Below are 15055 nucleotides of genomic sequence, written 5' to 3'. Positions count from 1 at the left end.
AGTTTGTTAATCTATCGTTGTACTCCAGTCCACCCATTCTCTTAATAATTTTGGTTGACCTTCTTTGCACTCAATCTAGTTCAATTATGTCTTTCTTGTATATCGAGGCCCAAAATTGCGCACAATATTCTAAGTGTGGCCGTACCAGTGATTTGTATAGAGGCATAACTATGTCCTTGTCATGAGAATCTAGACCTCTTTTGATGCATCCCATAATTTTATGTGCCTTGATAACAGCTGCCTGGCACTGGTCACTAAAGGTAAGCTTGCTGTCCACCAAAATCCCTAAGTCTTTTTCATTGGCAGTCTTACCCAGTAATTTACTATTAAGTACATAGTCATACATTTTATTACGTCGACCAAAGTGCATTACCTTACATTTGTGAACATTAAACTTAATTTGCCAAGTCTCCGCCCATGCTTCCAGCTTCCTTAGATCCCCTTGTAATATTCTACTATCCTCCTCATTATTGATTACCTTACAGAGTTTAGTATCATCTGCAAATATGGACACCCTGCTTTGTAAACCCTCTACCAGGTCATTAATAAAGATATTAAACAAGAGAGGACCTAATACTGACCCCTGTGGCCCCCACTGGTGACTGTGGCCCAGTCTGAATATTTACCATTTACCATATTAACAAGTACCCTCTGTTTCCTATCAGTGAGCCAGTTGCTAACCCAAATGCATATGTCTTCCCCCAGTCCCAACAATCTCATTTTGCATACCAACCTTTTATGTGGAACAGTATCAAAGGCCTTTGAAAAGTCCAGGTACACCACATCTACTGCATTACCCATGTCCAGTCTTGAACTGACCTCCTCATAGAAGCTGATCAGATTAGTCTGACAGGACCAATTCCTCATAAACCCATGCTGATTGGGTGTTATAAGATTATTTACATTGAGATACTCCAGGATAGCATCTCTTAGAAAGCCCTCAAATATCTTACCTACCACAGAATTCAGATTTACTGGCCTATAGTTTCCAGGTTCACTTTTACAACCCTTTTTTAATATTGGCACCACATTTGTTATGTACCAATCCTATGGAACAGACCCAGTCATTACTAAATCCTTAAATATTAGGTACAAGGGCCTATCTATGACCATGCTTAATTCCCTCAGATCTCGGGGGTGTATTCCAACTGGACCAGGCGATTTCTCTATTTTAGTGTTTTGAAGGCGTCGTTGCACTTCTTCCTGGGTTAAACAGGTGACATTTAATTGAGAGTTAACATTACCCCTAATCATGTTGTTGGCCAATGGATTCTTGTGTAAACACTGTAGAGAAGAAGGCATTTAATACTTGTGCTTTTTCCTCATCCTCCTCCACCATTACACCCAGATTATTTTTGAGATTGCGCACATTGTCAGTTTTTATTCTCTTATTATTTATGTAATTGAAGATTGTGGCTTATTTTTACTTTCCTTGGCAATTTTTCTCTCAGCCTCAATCTTCGCCTCCTTTATGTGTGTTTTACACAATTTATTCTTCTCCTTATAGTTTTTTTTTTATTCTGTATCACTATTTTATTGTTTTAATAGTTTAAATGCTTCCTTTTTATCCCTCATTGCACTCCTTACTGTTTCAGTTAGCCATCTTGGTTTTCTATAATTTCTGGCCCACTTATTCCAATAGGGTATGTTTTTTAGTGCTCCTATTTAGAGTGTTTTTGAAAATATCCCATTTTGTTTGTGTTCCTGGCACTGTGAGGACATTGTCCCAGTTTATGCTGCTAAGCTCCTCTCTCAGCTGGATAAAATTGGCCTTCATTAAATACTCTTCTGTTACCTTAGATGGCACCCTTCTGTATCTGGGGCTATGGTTGGAAACATGAAGCCTAGGGTTGCGGCCTATGCAGACTGTCTCTTGTTCTTTGTCTCCAACCCCAGTATGTTCCTGCTGGCAAAGCTCTCTACCTATAACTCCCTGTCCAATTGTCCAAAAGACATAAGCTAGCAATGTGGCTTTTTCACAGTGTGGTAATAGATCTTTTGTCGGTATTCCCATTTCAATGGACCACCACTAATTTGAGATTCCTTGGACTTGAACCCCCAGCAAAACTCACCAATTTGTATCAGATAATCCATACTGAAGAATGATTTAGACCAGTGGTCCCAGGGTACCTTTACATGGTTTGGGTAATGCTCCATCTTTAAAATGAACCATATCCGATCATACCTCCTAGTATTCACTATGGGACATTTCTTAGGTGGTTTCAGGAGCGTGTTGGGGGTGTTTGTAGATGTCAGAGAAGCAACGAGATGTCACAGAACTCTGTCACTTGAGATTCTGGAGATCAAATTAGGTCTCACACTATTTGGCGACTCTCACTCTCATATCATCCTTTACCTATCCTTTATAAAGGATTATCCTTTATGACCCTGTCAGGGGTCGTTCACATCTGCACCCGGGACTCCATTCTGCAGGTTTCCATTTCCTGCACAGAACAGAGCAGGAGACGGAAACCTGCCGACATCTTTCAAACCCATTCATCTGAATGGGTTTGAAAAGTGTCCGGCCGTGAGCACCGGTGAGCATTTTATGCTCTCCATGGCGAAACCATTTTTTTTTAACTGGACACAGAGTTGGACATGCAGTATTCTGTGTCCGTAGTATAAGGTGTATAAGTGTAAGGTGTTATGCTGTCCGGTGTCCGTGATGCTGGAGTAGATGTTGTAAGGTTTATTCTTTTCTCTTTACTATTTTTTATTTTCACTTTCTCTCTTTCCTTTCCTATAACTTCCCTTTCTACATTTATACATGGCTATGCCAGAGACCCCTTGAGTGCACGATTGTTGTTATCCTTATGCCGGTTATGGAGATTGTGTGGGACCTATTACTACTACTACTACATTTTATTTATATAGCGCCAACATATTCCGCAGCGCTGTACAATTTATAGGGTTCAGATACAGACATACATAACAAAGAACGTCATTTCACACAATGGGACTGAGGGCCCTGCTCAAAAGAGCTTACAATCTATGAGGTAGAGGGGGTGACACAAGAGGTAGCAGGGGCGGCATTGCTTATACAGTGTTCAGACAATTTTGTGCATTAGGAATTGTGATAGGCTTGTCTGAAAAGATGCGTCTTTAGTTTGCGTTTGAAACTGTAGAAGTTGGGAGTTAATCTTATTGTCCGGGGTAAAGCATTCCAGAGAAGTGGTGCAGCTCGGGAGAAGTCTTGTATACGAGCATGGGAGGTTCTGATAATAGAGGATGTAAGTGTTAGGTCATTGAGTGAGCGGAGAGCACGGGTTGGGCGGTAGACAGAGATGAGGGAGGAAATGTAGGGAGGTGCGGCATTATGGAGAGCCTTGTGGATGAGAGTAATAACTTTATATTTTATTCTATAATGAATAGGCAGCCAATGTAGTGACTGGCACAGACCGGAGGCATCGCTGTAGCGTCTAGCCTGGTAGATGAGCCTGGCCGCTGCATTCAGAATAGATTGTAGAGGAGAGAGTTTAGTGAGGGGAAGACCGATTAGTAAGGAATTACAGTAGTCAAGGCGAGAATGAATCAGAGAGACAATAAGTGTCTTTAGTGTATCTCTGGTAAGGAAAGGGCGTATTCTGGAGATGTTTTTGAGGTGGAGGTGACATGAACGTGCGAGTGATTCAGTATGAGGGGTGAAGGAAAGGTCTGCATCAAATATGACCCCAAGGCAGCGGGCATGCTGCCTAGGAGTTATAGTAAGGCCTGAGACTGCAATGGATATATCAGGGACAGATCTGTTAGATGGTGGAAACAGTAGTAGTTCAGTCTTAGAGAGATTTAGTTTCAGATAGAGCGAGGACATGATATTAGAGACAGCAGAGAGACAGTCACTGGTGTTCTGTATGAGTGCAGGGGTGATGTCACGGGAAGATGTGTATAATTGGGTGTCATCAGCATAAAGATGGTACCTGAAGCCAAATCTGGCGATGATTTGTCCAATGGGGGCTGTGTAGAGAGAAAAGAGCAGGGGGCCGAGGACCGAGCCCTGAGGAACCCCAACAGCAAGGGAAAGAGGGGAGGAAACAGAGCCCGCAAATGATACACTGAAAGTGCGGTCTGAGAGATAAGAGGAGAACCAGGAGAGCGCAGTGTCATTGAGGCCGACTGAGCGGAGCATAGTGAGGAGAAGTTGATGGTCAACAGTGTCAAAAGCTGCAGAGAGGTCCAGAAGAATAAGAAGAGAGAAGTCACCATTGGATTTAGCCTTTAGTAGATCATTAGAGACTTTTGTGAGAGCTGTTTCAGTAGAGTGCAGAGCGCGGAAACCAGATTGTAAGGGGTCAAGCAGAGAGTTAGCAGAGAGATAACGGATTAACCGAGAATAAACCAGGCGTTCCAAAAGTTTAGAGATGAAGGGGAGGTTAGAGACGGGTCGATAGTTAGCAGCACAGGATGGGTCCAGGGAGGGTTTTTTCAGTAGTGGGATTATAACAGCATGCTTGAAGGAGGATGGGAAGATTCCAGAAGAGAGAGAGAGGTTAAATATTTTAGTAAGGTAAGTAGTGACAGCAGGGGACAGAGATTGGAGAAGGTGTGAGGGGAAGGGGTCACTACTGCAGGTTGTGGGGCGAGATGAAGAAAGTAGCTGGGAGACTTCCTCTTCTGTGACAGGTTCAAAAGATGAGAATGGACAGTCTGAAGTGCGGCTGGTGAGGGGATCAGTACTATCGTAGGTGTGGGAGTCAATGCCACCTGGGGCTTGGGCAGTAATTTCCTGACGGATCTTATCAATTTTATCATGGAAATACATGGCCAGGTCATCAGCACTAAGGTCTGTGAATGGCGTCTGCACCTTGGGTGTGAGTAAGGAGTGAAAGGTTTCAAAAAGCCTTTTAGGGTTGCTGGAGAGAGAAGAGATGAGGGCGGTGAAATAGTCTTGTTTGGCGAGGTAAAGGGCAGAGCTATATGTTTTAAGCATAAACTTGAAGTGGAGGAAATCTGCAGGTGAGCGTAATTTTCTCCAGAGACGTTCGGCACACCTAGAGCAGCGCTGAAGAAATCGTGTCTGTGGCGTGTGCCAGGGCTGCTGCCTCCTATGTGGGACTTTACGAGTGGAGGGGGGAGCAACCTCATCCAATGCATTTTTGAGGGTTTCATTATAGTGACTGGTGGCCAGATTGGGACAGGAGATTGAAGAGATGGGGGACAGGGAGGACTGTAGAGTATCTGAGAGGTGCTGGGTGTCAATAGCACGCAAGTTCCTATATGTGTGATGGGTAGGGGCGTTTTGTGAAGGGGAGAGAGCACTGATGGTGAGAGATAGAAGATTGTGGTCAGAAAGCGGCAGAGAAGAGTTAGAAAATTTAGAGACTGTGAGGAGTCGATGGAAGACTAGATCAATCGTGTTACCGTCTATATGTGAGGATGAGTGTTGTATCTAATGTATTATTGTATTTGCTATATTTGTAAAAATAGTATAAATAAAAAATTTATAAAAAAATTTTTTTACAGGATATGGGTTTCTGTAGAAATCAGTATGAATATTTCACAAACATAATAGGGAATGCAGTGACCTAGCACTGAAAGAGCAATTACTAAGAAAACTGATGACATAGTCAGGTGGACTTTGCATTACAAGACTGCTGATTCACTCCTGTTCAATGTATGAACTCGCCCCTAATGTTGGGGTGTTTGCAACTTTATTTTTATCACCTTTTGTTACAGATCATATAATATTTAATTTTTTTTTCTGACAAGCCTTTTACAGTAATGCTTTGCTATTCCACTCGAGCACCAGCAATGTCTACAGATATAGCCAAACCAAGAAAATTCTGCTGCTATATCACAAAAGCAAAACTTTTACAGAATAAAGCAACTATCCCTCATCTAGTGTCTATTATTACAGGGAGTCTGTCAGCAGGAAAAACGGCATCAAAATAACGGCATTACTTTGTAGGGCTGCATCTAATCCTTTCACAGATGTCTTCCTTATTCTGCATTGCAGCTCCATTTTCATGAAATTAGCTGGAAAGGGTTTTAGGGACATTTCTTTTCCTACGCTAGTTAACCACCTCTAAGGACGGACAACATATGACAAGATGTCACTTGACTAATAGAGGGAGGGCCAAGCTGGGTGGCGATTATCTAGTAGCAGAAGAAACGCTTCTAAAAGGCCTCTTCAACTAATTTGCATAAGAGTCATTTTCATGAAAATGGAACTGCAATGCAAAACGAGAAATGCATCTTTGGAAAGTGTAGAAGTCGCCTTACAAGATAAAGGAGTCATCCAGATTTAGATAAACATGGATTCTTTCTTTTATAGCCAGCACATATCTGTCCACAGTGTACTGTATTTCATCCTTATTCACTTTGATTGCGCTGAGGTGTAATACCAGTTACAATCTAGACACAGGTGTAGCGCTGTTTTACCACAGAGTGAGATAAGATTGAGGAAGTCTTTACTGCATATAGCATTAGTAACATTTCAACACGAACATGCAGCCTAGACACTTAAATGATGGGATGACGCTCTTTTGTTTCTCTACTGACGTGGAGCCACTTTGGGTGACAATCATGACGGCTGATGTCAAAGGTCAGTCACATGTAGCTATGTTTTATCATGCTGTTATATAATGTTAAGGCATATGCATTCTAGTTCTATTCTGCACCACCATCTTGTTCCACAAATCAAGGAACAATGAAGAAAATTTAGGGACCTTAGTGCAAGTCTAGAAGTCTGACCACAGATTTGAAGACATGTTTATGATCAGATGGACATTCATAGTATTTGCCTTTAAATATTAAGGGTTGTAGCTATAGGGGATGACATAGGAGTCCATCTGGACCCTGGTACCACATAAGCACATGATGATTTGTGGGACCTGTTACGGATTTTGCATTGGGTCAGGAGCTTTTTTATGGACTATTTTGGATGGATTGAAAGAAAACTCTTCTGGGTAACTTCTGCAGTTGCTTGTGAAATGCTACAACATCTTAGGCCGGTGTCCTGAAATAATCTAGACTAGGTCTGATGCATATTTATGCTTATAGAGTTTTTGCCAATATTTATATTCTGGTATTTTTCCTTATTGATCCTCACATATAAGGTGACCGTGAAGGTTATTGTGCACTTGCTATTGTACTTGTAGATGATCTATATCTTGTCTTCTATCTGTGGCAGCAGTGGAATGTAGCGCTTGGATTGCTTATCGGTGGAGGCCTTGGCCTTTTGTGGTCATTTTTCTCAACAACTTCTTTAATGGTTTATTCCTTTGAGATAATCTAAACAGCGGTGAAGACGGTTTCTTTCCATCTATAACACACATTATTCAATACCTGACATGTAGTGGAAACAGGATTTTATTAAAACAAAAAAAAAAAACACAAAAACACTAAGCAAACCATAAAAAAGCTCACTATCAGCACAATTAGGCCATAGCAGATGATTAGATACTTGACTTCCTTGTTTCTAGAAGGAAAATGTGTTGGCTATGAATCGCTCGGTATATTGCACATAGATTCTTGATGTATACAGAAATCCATTGCTTTTGCCACCTAGGCCTAGCGATTATGGAGTTATGGTTGTGTCTATGAATGACAACATTGTTGGATGGGACAAGTCAAAACAATGTTAAAACATTCCCTTGGTACATTAGCACCAGCGGTTTACTATACATTATAATACAGAAGACTGTTATATATGACTATGCCACTCATCATTCATAATACAGACAGTATAACGCCATAGGCAGTGATATATGGGGCAGCTGGGACACATGATGTGGCGTCATACAGTTTCTGCATTATTTGATAAGCAAGATATAGTCGTAGCAAACAGAGTATTGTCTTATATGCTACCTGGGGTTTTGGCCACACTCCTCTGTCCACACTCTGAGGCTAAAACAATGGGTTTTTGGAACATGGGGCTTCAGTATAACTTAGACAGTTTTAATATACATGAATGTTTTGTTCTAACCCTGTTGGATCCAAGTACAGACCTTGCCGTAAAATGAATATCCACCATTTGTTGTCTAAGTAGGTTCAATCTTTAGTGCCGAATATTTTTTTATACACCTTTTCAGTTCTTATTTTCTGCTACAAATCTTTGTATCATCTGCATAAGGTGGATTTATCATGAGGGAATTATTTTGTGCTACTTTCTGACTTGGCTTATTTTTACTAGTGTGTTTTTTTGGGGACAAATTCACATTTCTGTAGTGGAAGGTACACGAGATCACCAAGGATTTTTGATGTATTTTCTAAGTTAAGTTAGAAGTGGAGTGTGCCTGTGCAAATATCTTATATATCTTATTCACAAGGATCACACCAACCAAACTCACTTTTATTTTACTTATAAAGAAACCAAAAAAAATCCAGCATATGATAAATAAAAACAGATCATCCACCCCACCCAACTAACTAAACTCTAGTCTGACCACTCTTTAAGAGGTGCAGCTGCATTCAGATTGTTAATGTTTCGGATTTGAAATTTCTTTATATTTTGGGGCAGATCTATTAAAGGGGTTTTCCAGTCAAAAATTATTATTATTATTATTATTATTATTATTATTATTATTATTATTATTATTATTATTTTTTAAAGATCTGTTATTGTTATTAATGTGTTAATAAGGGCACCCAAATACCTGTAGCAGTGTTTTGAGTGATTTCTGTGTTTCTCTGGGAGCTTCTGCCATCTTCTGCATTTGTTTACTTTATGTAGCTTCCTGTGCTTTTATCCTACAACTACCATAATGATTTGCCAGCCCACTACTAGCCCTTCTGTTATGGAATTGCTAGGACAGTAATTCCCCAGTAGCTGCTGGAAACCCTGGGGTGGGGCACAAGAGACAGTGAGCCCTAAGCTGAAGCCCCCCACTGTCCCTTCCTATTGCCAGGCCCTATCCTACGTAATAGGCGGCAACTCGAAGACAATCCCTTCCTGTATATGTGATACACAAAACGCAGACAAGACAAACAACAACAAAGGGAGGTCAGCTAGCCAGGGTTCGGTAACAGTCGAGCAATGCAGTGCCAAATCGGAGTCCAAAAGAATAGTCAGTAGGGAAAGCCAGAGGTCAAGGATTAGAATACAAGTAATAACAGCGAAAGAAAAAAAGCAAGTACGCACAAGGCAATAGCAAGCACCAGTGTGAATGTGAGCCAAGACTAAATAGGGAGGAAGAACCCGCCCAGAACCTGATAGGAAGGCAGGATGTCAATCACAGGGCAAGGCAAAAATAAACCACTTAATGGACAGAGGCAACAAGGGCAGAAGACGGGCGTGGTGCAAATTCAATTACAGAACCAGAGCCGTGCTTACACTGTGCAACTAAAAACCCTAAGCAAATTATCAAACTGCACATGCCTCCTGCGCCACAGCTTGTGAGCAGAGGGTGTCGCAGAGACCAGAACAGGCAGAGATGTTACACCTTCCCAACTAACTAACTCAGCTCATCCCCCAACCACATCATACTTACCTGTCATCCTTTCTCATCTTCTTCTTGTTGTCTGCCTGGAGCAGAGGAGATGCTGGATTTGTGCTGCAGGCCTCCCGCGCTACCTGGAGCCAGGCCAACGTCCCTTCCAGAAGTGATGTCACAGCTCAGCTCCAGACCAGAAGCAAGAGAAGCCAGGTAAGTATTGTGTGCCAGAAGACGAGGCGGCCTTCTCTGGATGACTCGTCGGGCCCAGATCCAGAGGAGATGATAAGCACAATAGAGCTGGGGGGGCCAGGTCTTTCACTAACATAAAGTCAGGATATGGATTATACCGAAGACCAGTTAGATCAGCAGAAAGGTAAAATTTTTTTATACATATATCAGTCACATGACCGACATATATTACTCAAAAACTAAAGAATATGGAATAAATAATAAATAAATTAGAAAGTTGGAGGAAGGCTCTTAGACAACCCCTTTAAGACTGGAATGCCAGTTTTAATAAGGGGTCCAACAGATGCAGGGCAACTTTGATTTAAGTAGAGGCTCTAGCCACAATGGAGATCTACGCCAGTTAGGAAACTGACATGGCTACGGCTAAGGCCCAACGCGTCGGGAACGCATCGTGGTTCTTCCCGCAGTGCTTTGAACAGAAAGTTCACGGAGTTTAGCCATATAGTCAGCACTGTATAGACTGAGTTAGGCTGAAGCCCCATGTTGCAAAAACTGCAAAAAAAAGTTGCCTCTTACAATACCTGCAAAGTGAATTGGATTCTGGCTAATCCCATCCACACATTGCAGAAAAATATCTACTAGATTTACAGACATCTGTGATGCAGTCAGGTGCTGAAAAAAGTCATTTACTGCTACAGGGGCAGCACAGGGCAGCAATTTTAGAGGACATGCTGAGAACTTGTGGCTATCTGCAAGCAAATCTGGTAAATCATGGCCTACCAGCAATACATTTGAGGCTAACTTGTATACTCATAAAAGATGAATAGCGCTTCATCGGTTTGCGCCCATGAAAGTATGTTTCTGCTCTTACTAAAGACCCCTGCACAGAGTATCTAAACTAGCTAAACTTTAGGACAATTTTTGGCACCATTTGTGTCACTAATAAATTTTATAATATACTTTCTTAACAAACTTTGACTACGTTTTCAACCAGTGATAGTAGTATTGAGACTAAAGATGGGCGAATTGATTCGTCAGAAATTGGGTTTGACCTGGATATTATAAATTGGAAATTTGTTTCAGAGTAGATACAATGGCCACCGCCACATAAAAATACAGAAGAGACAATGTGTCTTGTCAGTCATTGTGACGTGCTGACAGCCCCTCATACAATAGTGAGTGGTAGGTGAACGATTTACAGTGATGATGTTATATAATACAGTATATTAAGCCGAAACATGAAGCATATCAGTGATCAGAGCACTTATAATACAGCTAGGAGTAGGAGAATTAGAGCAAAGCATGCTCAGATTTAAAGGGACTGCATCAGCAAAATTATGCTGTATGAGCCCCACATATGCGTGAATAGCCTTTAAAAAGGATATTCAGGCACCACTAATCTAATTTTAAACCCCCCGCCCGTTTTAAAATAAAACTATAAAAACATATATGTAAATGATACCTGAACATTCGTGCACGATCCAACATCATCTTCGGTCCCTCCTTCGTCTCCTTTCTTCTTCCAGCAACCTCCTCGTCTTCTGGATCTTCTCCGCCTTCATCTTCTGTTTTTCCAGTGGGTTGTGTTCAAATCCCACGTGTGCGCAGTAACGCTCCCTCCGGAGCGCTACTGCGCATGCGCCGCCACCATTTTTGTTGTAGTTCTAAGTATCCTTAGTAGAGATGAGCAAACACTCTTCGGATCAGCCGATCCGAACAGCACGCTCCCATAGAAATGAATGGAAGCACCTGTGACGCCGGCCGGCCGCCGGCAAAGTCAGGGTCACAGGTGCTTCCATTCATTTCTATGGGAGCGTGCTGTTCGGATCGGCTGATCCGAACAGTGTTCGCTCATCTCTAATCCTTAGAACTACACGAGCATGCGCAGAACGCTCGTGAACGTCTTCATATCCGGAAGAAAAGAAGATGAAGGCAGAGAAGAGACAGGACAGGAGGACGTCGCTGGAATAAGAAAGAAGAGGAAGGAGGGACCGAAGATGACTTTGGATCTGGTACGACCACCCAGCGTGCACGTTCAGGTATCATTTACATATATGTTTTTATAGTTTTATTTTAAAACGGGCGGGGGGTTTAAAATTAGATTACTGGTGCCTGAATAGCGTGCCTCAATATCCTTTTTAAAGGCTATTCACGCATATGTGGGGCTCATACAGTATAATTTTGCTGATAGAGCCCCTTTAATCAATAACAGGCATATAAGTGATAGAAATCATAGAATGGCGAGAGGGAGAAAATCCGACTACAGCAGTAATACTAAAAGATACTTAACCCTTTCATTGTCAATAATCTAACTCTGTTTTTACAATAGCGCAGATTGATCTGTCCAAAGATTTTTTTTTTTACATAGATTGTACTGACAGTCCTGTTAATAAAGAAGCTTTTCTTAAGGGTTTTTTGGGCAACAGTTTTTTTTTTTCTTTTTTTCATAAATACATACAAACTGGTGTTCTAACAGCAAAAACCTCAGTTTTTCAAGGTGTGTTTTTGTTCCCCCAATAAACAATGTGGTGGAGCCTGCTAATATAAAAAAAAAATCTCAGTTTCTTAATCCTCAAGTACTATCATGTTGTCTATCATAATGATATGAGTATGGTAGTGTTGTATGATAGATACCATGATAGTACTTAAGGGTTAAAGGGATTTTACCATTAAAGCAACTTTTTTTCTAATTACCACGTCGGAATAGCCTTAAGAAAGGCTATTCGTCTCATACCTTTAGATGTGGTCTCCGTCGCGCCGTTCCTTAGAAATACAATGCTAATGAGGTCTCGGCAGCAATAGGGGCTGTCGTCTTCTTTCTTCATCATGTCTGACGCCTGTGCAGACCTCCGACGCCTGGATGAGTTCACTCGCGCATCGGAGGGCTGTACGGACCTTACTGAGCATGCGCAGTCGGCTCTAACAGGGTCTGCGCAGGTGTCAGACATGACAAAGAAAGAAGACAACAGACAAGGGGAGGAGGCAGATGAAGAAGAAGGATGCCCCCATTGCTCCCAAGACCTCATTAGCATACCGGTAAGTACTGGTATTTCTAAGGAACGGCGCGACGGAGACCACATCTAAAGGTAGGAGACGAATAGCTTTTCTTAAGGCTATTCCCACGTGGTAATTAGAAAAAAAATTGCTTTAATAGTAGAATCCCTTTAAGTGTTTTTTTTTTTTTTGTTCGTCCCCCAATGAATAGTCTCGCAGCCTGCACTAATCTGAAAACAACCTGTATTATTTAAGGGGGGTGTGAAATTTGATAGAGAGTTCCTTAGGAGCCCTGGCAGTACCTTACAATAGGGTTTAAGTCCATTAAAGTTGTGGTTTGTATTTAAATTATTTGACCTGAAAAAAAATCTTGGTCCTAAATCACCGAAACCAGAAACAAATCTTTAGAGGTTCGCTCATCCCTATGCCTGAGATATAACTGTTTGACGTGAACCTCCCCTATTTTTATTTTAGGGAAGGGAACTTATGAAAAAAACTGCAAGATTTCACAGAAACAAGCCAAAATTTATTAAGAAAGTATATTACAAAATGTATTAATGACAAATAATACTGCTAGATAATCTAAATTTGTTCAATAGTAAAAGGGCGGACAATGAAGAATAAAAGAATAAAGCTGTTAAGTATAGGTATATTTCTAGAGTATGCCTCAATGTGTAGCACCAATAACTTACAAGGACAAAATGGAGAAAAGCCAATAATGGATTGAACAGAAATGATTTTTACATAGATTGACCCTTGATCTGCAGGAAAAGATCTTTCCTTTAGGGTCTGATAAGCAGCACCTGCCTTTAGCTGCCTCCTATCCCATTCACTCCTGTAGATATTCTTCATGAAACTGCTTCACTTAATGCACTTGTCATGTCAGCTATAGAGGTTATCTATATTTTGACACCTCGGAGATATAATTCATGCAGATCAAAAGCCAAACATTAATGTCAGAACATTTCACAGTACACAAGTATGCCAAGTGAATATGAATAGGAGAGACGTCTAACATGTCGCACAGGTTAATACTTCTGCTTTACATGTAGCTATTGTGTGTACAGAATAGAATGTAACATAAATGTAAAATAAACAACATACAGAATGGGAGAAAATCATAGCAATAATACAAATTGTATCAGTAAGCCTGGCAATGTAAATAGAACGTATGGACCCCTATCGATCTCATACTGTGGATAGGTCATCGGTATCCATTTTGACATACGCTTGAATAATATGCTAATTCCTTATAAATATCAATATCTCTGCTTGTTGTCATTCAATATGAGCATTTGTTGCTGACCTCTAATAGAAACCAATCAGTCCTGGTCATGTGGTAGAACAAGGGCAGGATTTTTAAGTAGTTTTCCATATAGTGAGTCTCAAGTAAAGAAATAAATGGAAATTGGAGATAAAGGATTTCTACTACTTATTCCTCTACCCGCTTCTGTCTGGCTCATAAACTGCATGAATTTCTGCAGTGACTTTTTTTTCCCTAAAAATTGCTGTACGCATATTCACCTTTACGACACAAATTTTAGTGCACTGACTTGTCTTGGGTCATGTACTTGTGTATCCTGTGACCACGTTCAGAGTTTTATTCCCTTGGATTAAACAATGACACTTCTTATTGACTACAGAGATATTGAAAACAGGATGCAAATCATAAATAAGGCATATAAGAAAATGTTATATTCTGTAATTTTTTGCTGCTCCCATCAAACTAGGGGATGCAAACCCCATTCTAAAGGTTGTTGAGCGAATCCCAGTGATTCTCGACTCAATTTCCCTATCCTGTCAGATACATTTTATTTATATAGTACTAACACATTCTGCAGCACTTTATATGTCTCATTAGGAAGAGACAATACAGGGACTTATACAATGATGCATACCCTGCTAAGGGTTCTGGGTAAGGAATATGCAAATAAGAATGTAAATTCAGAGTTCCAAATCCCACACCAAGACATAAATTTAAAAGATAGTATGCTAAAGGGAATCCAGCTCCAGGAACGAATGGACTTTCTTCATCATGGTTCATTATTCAGTTCAATGTGTTGCATGACAATATTCATGCAGTAAGCTCCTGGGCTCCCTCTAGTGGTGCCTACAGACAGCCACAAGTTATGTTCCAAATCTATTCCTATGAGCTCTTGTCAATTAGTATAGAATCTCCAAATTATTTTTCCAGTACTGTATGTTCATTTTAATCATATTTTCAGACAGCAATGCGCCCATTACAGCAAGTTAGTATGTAGTATAAAATGAAAAGAAATAAAAAGATTTTTCTTGAAAATTAAGCTTCAGTTATACTTTATACAGGGATGAAATTGACAGGTGTATTATTTTCTGCTTCAGACTCTGAACCTTGCAGCTACATATGTTACCTACAGTATATAGTTATAGAAGTAGATATAGATATGATGCAGTATATTCAGTAGGAAGTATATGTTTGACTTATATAAACATGCCAAATATTTTAATAGGGAGATTGC

The sequence above is a fragment of the Leptodactylus fuscus genome, chromosome 4 (assembly GCF_031893055.1).
Source record: "Leptodactylus fuscus isolate aLepFus1 chromosome 4, aLepFus1.hap2, whole genome shotgun sequence".
NCBI classification, from domain to species: domain Eukaryota; kingdom Metazoa; phylum Chordata; class Amphibia; order Anura; family Leptodactylidae; genus Leptodactylus; species Leptodactylus fuscus.
The sequence above is the reverse complement of the archived record's forward strand: the minus strand, read 5'-3'. Positions refer to the sequence as shown.